Raw genomic sequence first — 15,589 nt, forward strand, 5'->3', positions numbered from 1 at the left:
ATGGTTTTTGCGGCTGATAAGCCGACTGATGTTGTTTTGTTGTGAGAGAAAAACACGGTATCATGGCTGATAAGCCGACTGATGTTGTTTTATTGTGAGAGAAAAACACGGTAACACGGTATCCTTGGCTTCATGGTCGTGATAGTCGGTCAGGCGGTCTTCTCCTGCGGGTACCTGTCCATCATCCGTCATCATAGGGACGGATCTAGCGGTGGGGCGCGGAGTGGGGAGGGGGCTCAAGCCCCCCTATTGTCGCTAATCTCACGGAGCACCCTAGAGCACCTCCAAGAATTTTTACCATAGTTGCTTTAAGAAGGAGAGGCTAGAGGTTAAAGATGAGCTTTCAGCCCCCCCTGAACTTCCATCCCAGATCCCTCACTACATCGTCAAGTCTCATCATCGATCAATTTACGTCATCAATTTGGCTTTCATCGATCCTGTCAATATTTGATCGAGAGCAAGTGCAGTACCATGCATGCATGGCGACTGGGAGCAGAGTTAATGTTGTTGCGTGTTTGTTGATTGGTACTCTAGGAAGTGAGAAGTGAACTTATAGAAGAGAAGGGGGTATCTCTGTGAAGTTGACTTGCTTCAGAAATTCAAGTATATATAGAATGTGATTTGCTATATTTCAGATGCCTAAAATATAACTTATTTTCTGGCAACAGCTAGCAGCCACTAGATTAACATCCAACACCTACAATCTATTGATATTGGTTTACTAGTTTGTATCACATTTAGTCAAAACTTAGCCTGAACAAAAGCCATAATTCAGGCCGACTGACACCTAGGAAACGTGGGATAGAATTGTACCTGCATTAGCAAGCTTTAGGTTTTTATGCGTCTCTTTGCCAATTTTTCGGCTATAAATGCAATTGTATTGAACCTCTGGGATCCTCTCTCTCTCTCTCTCTCTCTCTCTCTCTCTCTCTCTCTCTCTCTCCTGTGCCATCAAAGCCATTTTTTTCTTGTTTGTTCTGAATTGTTGTGATCTTCTTCTTTATTAAGACTAGTGTTTTTTTAAATAATAAACAATCATTCACCGGGCGTTTAGCCATTGCTTCAACAAATGGACATACTAAACGATGGAAATAGTCATTTAAATGGAATAAATAACCCCTTAAATGGAAACGACTGCGATGCATCAATGTATAGAGTTTAAACGATATCTAAATGTGCTAAACAACTAGTTAGACGAACAATGATTAATACACACTGCACAGAACACAGCTCCTGCCAGCCACTACTTTCATGAACGAAGACAAAAAGAGAGAAATATCACCACGGATCATATGTGTCCGGACATACGAACGAGACACAGAGGACTTCACTGTCCGTGTAGTTAGGGAGAGACGGACAAGAAACTTTCCCTGTTTAATATTATGTATACATAGGATAGGATACAAACCACAATCTTCCACTGAATGGCTGAAAGTTTTCTTAATAATACGTTGAGGTGCATGCATGCAACTAAATGTTACTACCTCCAGGCAAATAATATTATTCACTTTGCTTGTCTGAAACGACAAGTTCTCCTGAATCGAGATAGTACACCGACGCCGGCAACCCTCCCGTGATAGTATTGAGCAGCCTAGGCACCGGAGGCACGTCGACCTCAGAGAGTCCCTCAAGAAACTGCACCACCTTGGCCATGGCCGGCCGATCAAGCTCGCTTTCCTGAATGCACCAGCACGCAACCTTGCAAACTCTTTCAACCTCCCCAAGATCGGCTTTGCCGTGCAAATTCGCATCCACCAGGCTTCCAACCGTCTCTCCAGTCTGATGAAACCTGCGTGCAACTTGCAGAGGGAAAAATTCTGAGTAGTCGCCATCCTCAAGGTACACTTGGCTTGAGTTCCTCCTCCCAGATATCAGTTCAAACAAGACCATCCCATAGCTGTAAACGTCCACTTTCGATGTGACAGCTTCTCCGCTAATCCATTCGGGCGCAAGATATCTGATGGTTCCTCTCATCGTAGTTATTACATGGCTAAATTCTCTTCCCAAGACCTTTGCCATCCCAAAATCAGCAATCTTAGGTACGAACGACGCGTCGAGAAGTATGTTCTCTGGCTTGATGTCACAGTGTATGATACAATCCCGACAACCGGTGTGCAAGTATGCCAGGCCTCTGGCAACTCCAACGGCTATTTGGTACCTGAGGTTCCAAGCCAAAACTATATCACTGGCCTTTTTGAACAAAAGAACATCAAGTGAGTGCTTTGGCATGTACTCGTACACAAGCAGCCTCTTGTCGCCTTCGCAACAAAACCCGATCAGTTTAACTAGATTGATGTGCTGGATGATTCCGATCGAACTCACTTCTGCTCTGAATTGCTTCTCTCCTTGATCGAACCAATGGCAGCACCAATGTCAATTCCCCTATTCATCTTCTTCCTCGCCGCACTTGGATCGTCTTTTGCAGCAAGGCGGATGTAAAGCATCTCCCCATTTCCATCATCAGAACCATCAGACTGTTGTTTTACATTGGTCAATTTGCCATGCCAGACAGAGCAGCCTCCTTCCCCATAGGAATACGCGGTGCCGGAGCAGCTGCCCAAGCAGACCTGTGAGCAATGATCTCCACTCGTTGCAGCCTGCACTGTCTCTGCGCCATGGGGCAACCTGACGCGTTGCACGGCGTAGAACTTATCCTGGGACCTGCAGTCTTGTCGTCGCCGCTTCCACAGTCTAATGGAGTGTTCCTCATGCACCCGTCTCTCCTGTCCTCCAGCTCCTAGTCCTTGGGCGAGCTAATAGAGAAACCCTTCATGCAGCTGCAGATTGGATCGGCAGCGTCGTTGCAGACCGTGAAAGGTCCACACGTCGCGTAGGTGTCACACTGATGCACAGGCTGCCTGTAATGTATCAACCAGTCCTGCAGGTCGTCCATCCACACACCCACGAAGGCCTGGCCAGAGACACCCAGCTTCGTGAGCACCATTCGCGTGTTGTTATGCAGCGTGTACGTGAGGTAAACCTCCTGGTCGTTGTTGACGAACTTGAAAGTCGGCATGACTGCTCCGATCATCTCCGGTGCCAAGCTGAAGTACTGCCCGGTCCACTGCCCGGTGGACAGGATTTCCACGGTGGAGTTCCACACGAGGCGCCCAACCCCGTCGCGTTCGAACCCCAGAGTGTAGAGACCGGGAGCCTGGTCGATCAGGCTCTTCCTCGAGACGAGGCGGCGGTCGAGGCCGGTCACCTTGTTCCAGCCGATCTTGGCGCCGGCGAAGAAGTGGTCCGTCGGGTAGTCGAAGCTCTGCCAGAAGACGTCGGACGAGTTGGAGGAGCTTCGGAGGACGAGGTTGCCATCGTTGAGGAGAACGGCGATGGTGTCGTTGGTGGTGGTGATGGCGCGGGTGGACCACACAACTGGAACGAGGTTCTTTGCCGAGGGCCGGATACGCTCGGCAAAGAAGTCTTTGCCCTCGGCAAAGGCTTTGCCGAGAGTTGCTCTCGGCAAAGGCCGGTCGGCACAGTACCTCACGGCAAAGGCTACTTTGCCAAGAGCCGCATCTCGGGCTCTCGGCAAAGGATTTGCCGAGGGTTAGCCGGCCGTCGGCAAAAATTTTCGTCGTGACGGCAAGAGGTCACGGTAAAGTTGATCTTTGCCGAGAGCCTTAGCAAGCTCTCGGCAAAGAATTTCTGAATTTTTTTTTCCAAAAAACTTTGCCGAGCGTCTGTCAGAAGAGCTCTCGGCAAAGAATATTGACAATTTTTTTAGACATTTTTTTGCCGAGAGCTATGGCTCAGCTCTCGGCAAAGGCTTCCTCTTTGCCGAGCGCTATGGTCATGCGCTCGGCAAAGCTGGGATTCTGCGTGTTCCAGAATTCCCAGCTTTGCCGAGGGCATGACCATAGCCCTCGGCAAAGCCACAGCCAGTTTTAATTTTTTTTGTTTGCATTTCCGGTCAACAAATAAACATATATATGACATATATATGACATCCACATCACAATAAGCACATCCACATATCAATAACCACATCCACATCACATAATTCACATCCACATCACATAGAAGTCTCGAAGTTCGAAGTCACAAACAAATCTCGACACATAGACAACCACAAGTGTAAAGTTCGACAAGCAACATAAACAAGAGGCATAGGAGGCGCCAAACTAGTCACGGCGACGGTCCGGGCTGAGAAGGCGCCGCGTGCGATCCTGGGGAGTTGACAAGGAGAAGGTTAGGGTTGTTCGACGCCGCCGACTGATGCTACACAAACAAAAAAGATGCAGAACGTGTTAGACAACATAAATAGATAACCAAGCACTACATGTCCACCACCACCACGCCACCACCACACTACTACTACCACCACCAACAAGCACACCACCACGCCACCACCACCACCACGCCACCACCACCACCACCACGCCACCACCACGCCACCACAACCACACCACTACTACCACCAACAACAACCACACCACCACGCCACCACCTCCACCAACCACGCAGCCACCACCATGACCACGCCACCACCACCACCAACCATGTCGCCACCACCACCCACCACCATCACCACTAGCACTAGGTTTCACTAGGTTTTACTAGGTTTCACTAGGTTTGACATTTAGGGAAACTAAAACATTTGTCATACTCACCGGAGTAGAATCAAGCTGAGGTGGAGGTGTAGCCTGCAGCTGACCGAGCAGGAACTGTGGGACTGTTCCACCTTGGGTCATCGTAAGACCCCACGCATAGGAGAGCACCTCTGCCAGCTGCCGCTGATCCTGCTCCTGCTTGGCCTCTAAAGCTGCCATCCTCTGCCACTCGAGCTCCCGCTCGGCCTCGAAAGCTGCCAGCCTCTGCCGCTGCTGCTCTCGCTTGGCCTCCATCGCCTGCAGCTGTGCCTGCAACATTTGACGCCAATGTTTCAAGATTGCGGAGCTAAGGTATGTAAAAGTCAAAGAACTAGGAATGGAAGAGAACACTTACCTAGAGTGTCGACACCATGGTCGGGCGCTGGCGTATGGCCAGCATTGAGCTCGTGCTCGCTGCTCGGATCTGGTGCAGCGGAGGAATAGAGGTCGTGTCGAGGACACCGTCGCCAAGCCAGAACCGCCCGTGCTTCTTGCCTTGCCCCACCCTCATCACGAGCTCTGGATCAAGCCGCTCCTCGGTGGTCGGGTCGTAGTCTGGCCCGTGGACTGACCTTGCCATCTCTGTGTACGCAGAGATGCGAGGGGCAATGCTGGCGTTGGTGAACGACTTGGCAGGGACTTCCGGGGTCCAGTTGGTGGCGGCCGTCGCCTTGCCCAAGTGGGACAAGGCATATGCCTTGAGGTGACCACAAGGGCGGCCACCATGTGATGCCGACTACGAGAAAGACAATAACATTGTTAGAGTTGTTGCAGAATTGAGTGTTAGGTTAGAGAAATTGTTTCGCCTTACCCAAGCTTCTGAGAATTCGGAGAGGTTGCGGCTGCCTTGATGGTGTGGTACTCCTTGCATCAGCAAACGGCGCTCGCGTGCTTCATCATGCTCCTTCTTCCAGTCCTGGCTGAGCCACATGTCCACAATCCTCTCTCAGGCATCCGGATGCTGATTGCACCAGTTTAGAATTGCATACAGGCCATCAAGCAAACGATATATCAGAAGATCAAATTAAGGAAACTTAATCTCAGAAGAAATCAATAGTAATGTTCCGTATTTACCGCAAGGTACTCCTTGGTCAACACCACCTGTCTTGCCTCGTCCTTTTTTATGCTACGCCCTTTGACCTTCGCGTATTGCCAAATGTGCGCCTGATGATGCGCGTTGTGAATCATGTCCATGACGCGCTTCTTACAAGAAGCGACCGCCACCTGGTACGCCCTGTGCTCCTTGCCCTCCTCGATTCTAAAGAAATCCTACATTAAGGCGCGAGGTATCAATTACTTATTAGAAGAATGCCCAATGAATACGATGTATCTATGGCTAAAAGAATACAATGTGTGCCTAAAAGACTTATCGACAGGTCCCTGACGACCCACTCCGCCTTGTTCCTGTATCTGTGGCCACTACGATCCATGGCATCGGCGGCTAATTCGTAGTGGTCGAACTGAGTGGCCGGCTCGAACATGTCCGGGCTCACCTCCACCAGGCCAGGGTAGTGCTCCCTGCACAGACCTCCTAGGATGTCATTCACTTTGCGTGCCTTGGCTCTAGTCTCCACAAGTTTCCAGTTCCTGCACAAGTGATTTCAAAAAGTATTACTTTGTATTTTGATTTTCAACATTTCAAATGAAGAAGTTTCAAGCACATCTTAAGTTACTTACCTATCCCCATAGGGTGTGATCAGCGGGCGGGCCGCTTCAGGTATTGGTCGACGCGGGAGCTTTGTGGGACCACGCAAGTACACCGTCGACACACCAGAGGAAGTGGATCCCCCTGTAGTCGCCTCATCCCCTACAGTCGCCTCATCCCCTGAGGTGGAGGAGGACCCCCCTACATCCGCATGCTCCATTGTGGCGGCAGGCTCCTCCACGGCCGAAGGGGTAGTCGGCTGCGTCCTGCTCGGACGCCTGCGGCTCCTCCGCCTCGGCACCGGCTCCGGAGGCTGAACCGACGCCTCCGGCTCCTCCTGTCTGGCGTAAAGAGACTAGACGGACCTCCTGGGTGGCATCTCCTGCATTAAAAAAGAACAAAACAATTAGCATATATAAACGATACATAATTAGAAAGAGATGCAAAATAAAGATAATTACATGCAAAATGAATATAATTACAAAAACAGATAATATTATATGTATTAGAAACGATCTCCACGATCGGGATTAGCTGGATTGTACATATCGTCATCGCTATCAACCATGTCCAAATCTTTATCCGCCTCCTCATCATCACTATCAACACCTAAGTGTAATCGGTCAAGGAACACTATGTCCTTTGGATTTTCCACCTCATCTCCAGAGTCCTCGTCCACAACCCTTTCGATGTATGTCTCCATTTCGACTAGCCCGGTTAAGTCTATCTCGAAGCTCCCTTGTAGCCCCTCTTCGTGTTGATAGAACTCTTAGTCATGTGTTTCTGGGTTCAAGTTGTAATCTTCATCATTTGGGAGAGGTAGTCTACCGTGCGGCGATATTGTGTGAACAACATACCAACCCTTAAGGTTTTCCTCGGTTTGGCAAGCATATGGACTATAATAGACTTGCTTGGCTTGTGTGGCCACAATCCATACATCATCACCTTCATAGACGGAATCCTATCGAGTCTCGACTAGCCCAAGATGAGGGTACTGTCTTGATACCTCAGGATCAAACCACTGGCATTTGAATATGACAGGACTAAAAGGTTCGGCTCCACAAAACTGGAGTTTGTATATTTCTTCAAGTATCCCATAATAGTCCTTGCCATCAGTTCTGGGCATCATAACTCCGGTATTTGTGGTCCTTCGATGCGGCCGACTCTGCTCGTAGCTTGTTGTGTGAAAGCGATACCCATTGACGTCATAAACGTTACATGACATGACCCTAAAGTTGAAGCCATCGGCAACCTACCGCAATTCGGCACTTATAGATGCATCCCTGTAGCACTGCAAAGTCAGGCTAGAGCGTTATGTTATTCACACAAACGACCAACTTGAAATCAAGAAACAAGGGGGAAGTTGGACGGTACCTTCTTTTGGAACCAAGAAATGAAATCCTACTCCTTAAGAATGGTATCAACTTCATGACGGCGAGGTCGCCTTGATTGACGCCAGAATAGATTAACAAATTCCCTGTGTAGACAAGAAACATGACGGGGTTGGATGCAGAATAGTGACGGTGTAAGTAACAAGTTCGTTGAGAACTTACTCGATATATGGCGCCACTTCATCTAGGTTGGCCAACAAATATAGCATGATACTGCGCCACTCTTCATTGCTCAAGGTCTTTGGGCTCAATGCACTCGCTCTTTCGAGTGACCCTTTCAAAAGGCTGAGGGTAGATTTATTTTCATCCTCATTGTAACGAGCCGGTCGATTATGCACGCTAGGAAGGTTGCCCTTATAGTATGTTGTTGTGAAGTTTGACACCTCCTCGTTAATGAACACCTCTGCCATGGAAGCCTCAGTTCTGGCTTTATTTCCACATTTCTTGCGAATAGTCTTTAGACATCTCTCGATTGGATAGCACTAGCGGTTCTAAATGGGCCCCCCATTCGTGCCTCGTACGGGAGGTGCACAATCAAATGCTGCATCGACAGGAAGAAGCCGGGTGGAAATATCTTCTCCAACTTACAGATCAACTCAGGGGCTCTTTTTTCCAAGTCAGCCACCACGTTTTGAGATAACTCCTTGGCACAAAGCTGGCGAAAGAAATAGCTCAACTCTACCAGCACGACCTAGACATGCTCAGGGACGAAGCCTCAAACCATCGATAGAAGAAGGCGCTCAATCCATATGTGGAAGTTGTGACTCTTCATCCCTAAGACTCGGCCAGTAGATGGGTTGGCCCCCCTCTTAAGGTTCGCTGCAAACCCATCAGGAAACATTAAGTCCTTGATCCATTGGACTACAACCATCGTGTGCTTCTTTTCCAAGACGTAATCGCCCCTAGGCCTTCTCCATGTCTTGCCGGCTCTTGGTGGTCGCATCTCTAGGTGTAGTCTATCGCATAGCCTTGCTAGGTCTGCTCTAGCCTTAGGGTTGTCCTTTGACTTGTCAGTGTCCATGAGTGTTGCCCAGAGAGCTTCGGCGACATTCTTCTCAGTGTGCATTACATCAATGTTATGTGGCAGGGCCAGGTGCTTAAAATAGGGAAGCCTCTCTAAGCCCGACTTATGAGTCCACATATGTTGAACACCATACCCCACGAAACCAACTCCATCTTCCTTGGCGACAAGACCATCTATCTGAGCAAGAACCTCGGCGCCAGTCATCTTCTACAGTTCAGGGTCTGTCACTACGACACCTTTCGTAAAGTTCTTAATGTCACGTCTAAATGCATGGTCAAGAGGGAGGAATTGTCGATGTTTGTCGAACAAGGAAAACTTGCCACCACTCTTCAACCTAATGAACTGCAGAGCTGCCTTGCATACCGGGCATGGGAACTTCCCGTGGACACACTAGGCGCTGAATAGACCATACGCCAGAAAGTCATGCATCGAGTAGTGGTACCAAACGTGCATTGTGAAGTTCCTCTTTATAGCACGGTCGTATGTTAGTATCCCGTGATCCCATGCACTGATCAACTCATCAATCAAAGGCTCCATGAACACACTCATATGTTTCCCCGAGTGACCAGGAATTATCAGCGACAAGAATATGTTCTGACGTTGAAGAAGGATGCCGGGGGGGAGATTGAGGGGGATAACGAAGATTGGCCAACAAGTGTATGTGGCCGCCATCATTCCAAAAGGATTGAACCCATCTGTTGCAAACGCAACACGCACATTACAAGCCTCTAGAGCTTTGTCAGCATAAATGCCATCAAATGTTTGCCATGCTTCACCATCTGATGGATGTACCATCTTGTCAAGATTGTATCGGATGCCATTTTTGTGCCATGTCATCTGTTTCGCGGACTCCTCGCGCATGAATAGCCGTTGGAGTCTCGGTATAAACGGAAGGTACCGTAGGACTTTCATGGGGATTCCAAGCTGCTTCTTCTGCCCATCACTAGATTCTACCTCCACGTACATAGAGGACTTACACTTTGGACCGTACTTTGCTTCCGAGTGTTCTTTCCTAAAGAGGACGCACCCGTTCTCACAAGTGTGTATCTGCTCATACGGCATCTTAAGAGCTTTGAGGAGCTTCACTGACTCGTACATGTTCTTCGACAACGCGTGATCTGCCGGAAGCAGGGCCCCAAAAACTACCAGCATACTACTGAAGCAGTCTCGACTCATGTTATGCATGGACTTTAACCCCATTAAGCATCCAATGGCATCGAGTTGAGAAACATTTGTCTTGTCATGAAGGGGCCTCTTAGCCGACTCCATCATGCGATAGAAAGCCCTTGCGGTTTCCTCTGGCTCCTGCTCCTCGGTTTCGTCCGTACATCGTTCACCGAAGTGTGCTTGGTGGAAGTCATCCATCATGTCTGGTACCCCGCCATCACTATCAAACTCCTCCAAGCGTGGCCTCAATGCCTCATCTCTAATACGATGGCCTTCACCATGGCACACAAACCGGGTATAGTCTGGCGTAAACCCAAACTTGCAAAGATATTCCTCAATGACCTTTCTGGTTTTCCTATTCCTGTTTGCACATTCGCTACAGGGACACCACACCTCTGTCGCTGCTTGAGCACCCACACCAAATGCTTTGTCCAAGAAATCCTCAGTCTTCTATATCCATTCACGAGTGACCTGATTCTGACTACGGCAGCCCATGTACATCCAATCACGGTTATCCATCATCTACCATATATATAACAGAGTAATATAACCATCAATAGCATATGCACCGCTTGCCTACTATCTAATAGGTAGGGATAGGTCCTAATCCCACCCGCGGATGCATAGATGAGGTTAGTTTTCATGCTCCGCTCCAATCCGAGATAGAATTTTGGTAGCACATCCCCGCTGTTCTCCCGATACACGTCCTGGAAGGGAGAGTGTGTATCCGGAGAACAACAGGGAGGTGCTGCCGAAACCCCATCTCGGACCGGACCGAACCATACAAACTAAACCATCTATGCATCCGCGGGCTGTCCAAATAACGTGGACAATCCGAAACAGACACGGTCGCAGATATGCAGAGATCCGCATACCTATGACCGTATCTCTTTCGGACGGGAGATGCCTAACTAGTTTACGCGATCTAGCTAGGGTTATGGACAAAGGGCTTATACCTAGGGTGGCGGTGGAGTGGAGAGGTGACGCGGTGCAGGCAGACCCGAAGGAAGACGCTCGGGGTACTCTGGGTCCCCTCCGTCGGGCTCTTCTCTGCAAAACAAGAAACACAATTTATAAGTTCAAAATTTCGGCAGAACCTCCCCTGTACGGGGAGGCTTCCAAAACCTGCAAGGAAAAAGATGGCACGATGGCCAACATCCACAATTTCGGCACGATGGCCGACATAGCGACATATGGCACGATGGCCAACACATCCACAAAAGGCACGAATGCCTACTAATCCAGAAATGGCACGAAGGCCAACAACAGGCGGGAGGGGGGCTTTACCTTGGGTGGCAGTGTAGTCAGGCGACGCGGAGTCGGGATCACCCTTGTCTTCGGCTAGATGCGGGGAAAATAGCGACGACCGCTCGGCGTGACGCGACGACGCGGGGGCGTGACGGTCGTCGGCCTCTCCTTCTCCCCTCCTCTCTTCTCCCTTCCTCTTCTCCCATGCTCTCCTTCTCCTCTCCCTCTCCTTCTCCTCTTCTCCCCTCCTCCTCCCTTCTCCCCTGCTCCTCTTCTTCTCCCCTTCTCCTTCTCCTCTCTTCTCCCTTCCTCCTCCAAATGCTCTCTGCACGGCCGGCAATGGCGCACGGGGCCGGCCGGGGACGCGCTGGCCGTGGGGGTGGGCCACCGGCGGGCGTGGCCGGGGGGCGGCGGCGGTGCCCGACCACCGGGCGAGGCGGGGGACGACGACGGCGCTTGGCAGGCCGGGCTGCTGCTCCGGCGGCGCGGGGATGGGGCGGGGGCGGGCTACGGCCGCGCGGTGACGGGGCAGGGGCGGGGGAGAGGCTGCGGCGGCGCGGGGGACCGGCGGCGCCGGCGGGATGCGGCGGCGAGAGGAAGGGGATGCGGGGTGCGCGGGCGACAGGAAGGGCTGAGTGGGCCGTTAGGGTGTCTATGTGGACTGGGCCTTTGCCGAGGGCCCAGATCCGGGCTCTCGGCAAAGTGTTTTTTATTTTTTTAAAAAACTCTTTGCCAAGAGCCCTTTGAGGCTCTCGGCAAATACAAAAAAAATTTGTTTTTTTCCCAATTTTTTTCTGGTGGCTAACAATAATATTTAAAAGACATATTTAAAATTTGGAGCTTTTTTTATTTTATTAGCTATATTTAATAAGTTTATTTCATTTACTTGAATTCTTCCCGGTAATTCAAATTTGAACTGCAGGTGCATCGAATATTGGAATTGAGTGATTCAAAAAATCATATTCATGGTATTGCATGTGTTGTGAGACCGTATCCAGTGACAGATGCCAAATTTGGCGCATCGTTTTCACAGAACACGGCGAGGAACTTGCGTGTAAAGTATTTTTAAATTATATAAAATAGAAACGAAGTCCGAAATTCACGAAACTTGTCGAGGTGTCATTTCATCGCATGTATAGGCTGTGATAAAAAATTGAGTAGGTTTCGAATAAGTTGCGACGACTAATGCCTAAAACCCAGACATCTCACATGCGGCCATGTTTTGCCGAGAGCCAGACCTCGGCAAAGATAAACTTTTGCCAACGGCCTTTCTTTGCCGACAGCCGGACCCTCGGCAAAGGGCCCGGTTGCCGAGAGGAATTCTTTGCCGACAGCCTGACCCTCGGTAAATATGGTATTGCCGAGAGCCCGACATTTGGCTCTCGGCAAAGAAGCTGGCTCTTGGCAACGGACCTGTTTCCGGTAGTTCCAGATGACGGACTTGGTGGCCTGGTCCAGGATGACCAGGTTGCCGTCGCCGGAGATGACGAGCTCGGGTGAGGAGGGGTCGACCACGGGGCTGTCGGCATTGGCGCACCAGAGTGGGGTCAGCTTGGGGACCTTGTTGAACCATATGCCGAGGTACGTGTTGGGGTTGCTAGTGGTGTGGCGGAAGGGTGTGCTGTCCGGCTTGAAGAAGCCCAGCGCGAACTTGCTGTTGTTGGAGACGAGCCTGCTGCTGCTGCCGACGAGCCCGTTGCCGGGTGACACCGTGTCCGTGGCGGCGGAGCAGGACGCCTGCAGGGAGAGGAGTCCAAGAAGGACGACGACGTGAAGGAGAGGCATGGTTTTGGCGAACCGAACCGAGGAATGAACGAGGGGAAGCGTGGTGATGGGTGCAGAATGGCAGGAAAAGAGTAGTTTTGGACTGTCACGACCGCTCAGCTCAGTCCAGCTCACAGGTACAGTAACGTGATGATGTGCGTGGGTGCACATCTCAATCAGTCTGCTGTTGGCGGAGCCGGACCCTATCGGCGACGTGGCCCAGCCGAAGCACCCGAGATTAGCGCCCGTCAGCGTCGGACAAGACAGAAAAAAGTTACTGCAGCTTGGCTTGTTTAATTGGGTCAAGCAGTGGCAAAGAGACCTAGTCATGCGGCTATGCTGTAACGTGCCAGTGGCACTAGCAACTAGCAGGTGATAACCCAATGTGCTAACAACTAAGAACGTTTGAGTCTATAGATTGTAAACAATTGCATTAACCTAGTAGTAGCATTGTGTTTCAGTGATTGATGATTGTCTGGTATCCTTTCTGAAGTATATGATATATGTGACTATATGGGTTCTTTCTTTCTTTTTTTTTTTTTTGCATGTTTTTAGTTTAGGTCATGTATATATATTATTCGCCCCAGCTAAAAAAGTTTTCTGGCTCCGTCATCATGTCGTCTCTTGTCGTATCGTCGCCGTGAAACCTCAACGTTTGGGGGAAGCCGTCCTCTCAATTGCAAATTGACCGCCGTGAGAATTTTGTCTTGTACGAGAATGTAAGCGAAAACTTTGTATTTTTTTTCTGTATGTGCTTTTAAATCAGAAAAGCTATTCTGTGCTCAGGTATTTCTCTAGCCCTCAGCACTCGAATTTGACACCATTCGATCCATACGCTGGCTTCTCTGTCCCATCCGATGATGTGTCCCGCTGCATGTTGTTTTCTTTTTTATTATTATTTTGGCGTTTTGTGGGCCCTAACTGTTAATGTGGCACTACTTTTACCTGCTGGGTCTTTCAATTCGAAGCGTCTCCGTTGTCCGGCCATTTTGTATTCTGCGTCGTCGCCGATGCTACCGAGGTGAGGTCAAGCGATTTCAGGGTCGCTGCGATTTTTGCCCCATCTCTTATTTGAATCCGTGAATCTCTTCTTTGATTTGATTACGTCTGATCTGCTTTGGCTGAGTAGTTCCAAATTATATCTTATTATAGCATATTTTACTATTCATGTTTGTGGCGTAAGTTTTATGTTTAATTGATGTAAATTGTTTGTTCATTATTGAGAATGCTCAGTGGATTACATGAACAGTTATCTGTTTAATTTTTGTTGTTTTTTGTTTGTATGTATGTTTTATTTGTTTTCCTTTGAAATATTCCAATTTGGCTTCCATAGAAAAAATTTGATTTTTTTGTTATTTTTTGTATTTATTTGAAATGTTTTATTTGGTTCATTAGATCTGTATCCCATGATCATGACAATCGAGTGTTTCATGGATTAGAAACACTCAATTTTTGTTTTTTTCTCAATCTGATGTTTAGGTGGCATCCAACACTCGGGTGTTAGACGCCATTAAAACAACCAAGTGGTGAGTAGACATATTCTTTTAAATTATCCAAACTGATGTCCAGAATAGAAAGAGAGAGTTGAGGCATCACTCAAAACACTGCAGCCACACCAATGCCCACGCTAGAAAAACTGGGAGCGGCACAACTACTTGCCACGGTGCTATCTTCGTTAGAAATTGTCTCTTACACCGTGAGTCCCAAATGCTAAGGGATGAAGACGAGGAATGAGGAGCGGGTTTACATCTTTTTTTAATATATTCTACCAACCAGCTGGGGGTGACTGCCACGTGTCGCACGTCGTCCGTTGCAGCTCACCCCCCGCGCTTCAGCTCGCCTGTGGATGCAAATGGTTTCCATGTGGTAGAGAGCCGACGGTGGTGGCGCAGTCGGTTTGTGGACGGGCAGGGAAGTCACGCCCGGTGCCACCAAGCCTCGTCGACCTGTGCTCCCACTGTTTGTCCACGGATCACGTCGCGGCGCAATGCCATTTCTCCTCACGCTGTCTACATCGCAGGAGCACGGAGCACCGCCCTACGGCATGCAAGCATGGAAGATCGCCGTCCAGGGCCTCGTTGCGTTGGGAAGGCAATGGGGCACGGGGGCTCCGCCGGTTCCTTGCTCGCCGGCCTCCAAGCCCTTCGTCATCTGATCGTACCATCTCGGGGCGGTGATGTTCCACCGGCTGTGAGATGTTCGCGCCTCTAATCTGCCCGCGCGACGTGCCTTCTACGCGGGGGGAGTCCAGCTATGCCCACTCTCCATTACCGGTAGTGCCGCTGTGTTCACCTCCTCCGTCGCCTATGCTGGGAGATGCTGCTCGGTGACCAGCCTCCGAGATAGTAGTCATACCGCATTCGTCGGCGATTGATGCGGCGGAGGAGGTACTGTCTCTAGCATTGGCCGCGCTTATCGGCGGAAACCGTCCTGCTATTTCATCGGCGGAGGTATGGATCGAGCCACCTCGTGGATGCTACCATGTGCCTGTAGATTCCTTCACCATCAGTCGCTATGCGCCAGAGGATCTATGAGGATCTGATGGACGTTCTCCATGCTCCATCTCCGAGGTGTGGAAGCGTTGGTGTTGTCAGTCCATGGCTTCCACGGGCTCGCTTTTGCTTCAAGGTGCTAATCGGCATGAATGGGATACCCTTCCAGGCTTAGGGGATTTCGATGGCGGAACACATCCTAGGATTGTCGTGTGCGTAGCTGGCACCGGCGACAATTGAGCAAGAAGACGTCAGCAAGTACTTCA

At 49.8% G+C, this 15,589-nt stretch overlaps 1 pseudogene; it reads right to left on the reverse strand.

The window, feature by feature from the left end:
• Positions 1 to 1,500: 1,500 nt before the first annotated feature.
• LOC136503677 (G-type lectin S-receptor-like serine/threonine-protein kinase At2g19130) lies at positions 1,501 to 12,879 on the reverse strand (annotated as a pseudogene).
• Positions 12,880 to 15,589: the final 2,710 nt, after the last annotated feature.

Source organism: Miscanthus floridulus, chromosome 14 (assembly GCF_019320115.1).
Source record: "Miscanthus floridulus cultivar M001 chromosome 14, ASM1932011v1, whole genome shotgun sequence".
NCBI classification, from domain to species: domain Eukaryota; kingdom Viridiplantae; phylum Streptophyta; class Magnoliopsida; order Poales; family Poaceae; genus Miscanthus; species Miscanthus floridulus.